The following is a 1,464-nucleotide window of genomic DNA, read 5'->3' on the forward strand; positions in this document are numbered from 1 at the left end:
GTCAAAAATCAAATAAGTTAATAAACAATCTCAAACACTCTCATAAGTCAATAATATGGAAGACTGTCCTTTCTGGTCATTTTATATATATAAGCAAGATTTGTCAAACACTAAAAAACAACTTATCATCTTATTGTTTTTTGGTATCTCTATAAGCTAATCATCTTTTAAGATTAACTAAAATGGTACTCGCACAATGCAACGAGATATATCTCGATTTCAATGTTTCATTTATTTTTTTGGTCTTTGTCGATGTTATAATACGAATTTATGTGGTTTTGAGCAAACAATAATGTTTTTCTTAATAAAATATAAATTTGAAGATATCATAAAAAATTAAAAAAATATAAAAGTTCTGATTTTTTTGTGTAATTTCTTTAATTCGATTTTTTTAATTATAATTTAATTTAGGTTTAATTACGAAATAATTTATTTTTGGTTTAATAATATATTTTTTATAAAGATAATAACTAAGTATTCTGCTAGAACTCAATAATTATCCTAGTTATATTTTAGATATATTTAAACTTATAATTTTATCATGTATTTGATTATATTTATCTACAGTTAGTTACACAAATTTCATGGAGCTTAATAAGTTGTACATATGCACAATTTACTTGTAATTTTGAATGTTAAGTGATATGCATCAATAAGTAGTATTTCATGTGTAAAAGATGAGTTTTAAGAGTTTTTGTCCAATGTTTTTTTAATATAGTATAGATTATGGATGAATTTGTAATCGTATTCTATTTCAATCTCTGGTTTGAACGGTTTCCTAAATTTGAAATCTTGATATTTTATTAAAATCCAGTAGACTTGTGTTTTTTAAATCCCACGAGGTGGTTAATATTTCACGGGATTTCGTATCATTTATATGTATTAATGTTTTAATATATGTTTAAAATACTTGTTTTGTAATAATCAATTAATAAAAAGATAATTAAATTACTTTTATAATTATTTATAATTTATTTTTATAAATTATTTATAAATCAAATAAAAAGAATTTAATTTCAATTTCAAATCCTACAAACCAAACACACCAAAGATTCCAAATTCCTCTAATTCCAAGTTCTTCCATGAAATATAAATCCATCAAAATCAAACGTCCTCTAAACACTCATATTTGCTTTGCGGGCTTTGGTGGGATTTTATGGATTTTATTGCGTTTGGTTTAAGGGAAATTCTAGACATAAAATCCCGAGATTTGAATGAAGTCCTACAAACATTGGATTTAGAAATCTCATAGAGGTAGTTGGTATTTCACAGGATTTGTTTGTATTGTTTCAAATGTCACAACTCGTTCCACATGGATAGAAAGTGACGGGTGTCGAGACCGGCAAATAATAAAGTCCAAACTAACGCACAATTTKACAACCAAAATTGTAAAAGTGGTAAGTCGGGTCGAATCCACAGGGACTCGGCTTTAACTCTTTAGGACTAGATAATCAAGTACAAAAA

Source organism: Cynara cardunculus, assembly GCF_001531365.2.
Source record: "Cynara cardunculus var. scolymus isolate 2C chromosome LG 17, CcrdV1, whole genome shotgun sequence".
Classification (NCBI taxonomy): domain Eukaryota; kingdom Viridiplantae; phylum Streptophyta; class Magnoliopsida; order Asterales; family Asteraceae; genus Cynara; species Cynara cardunculus.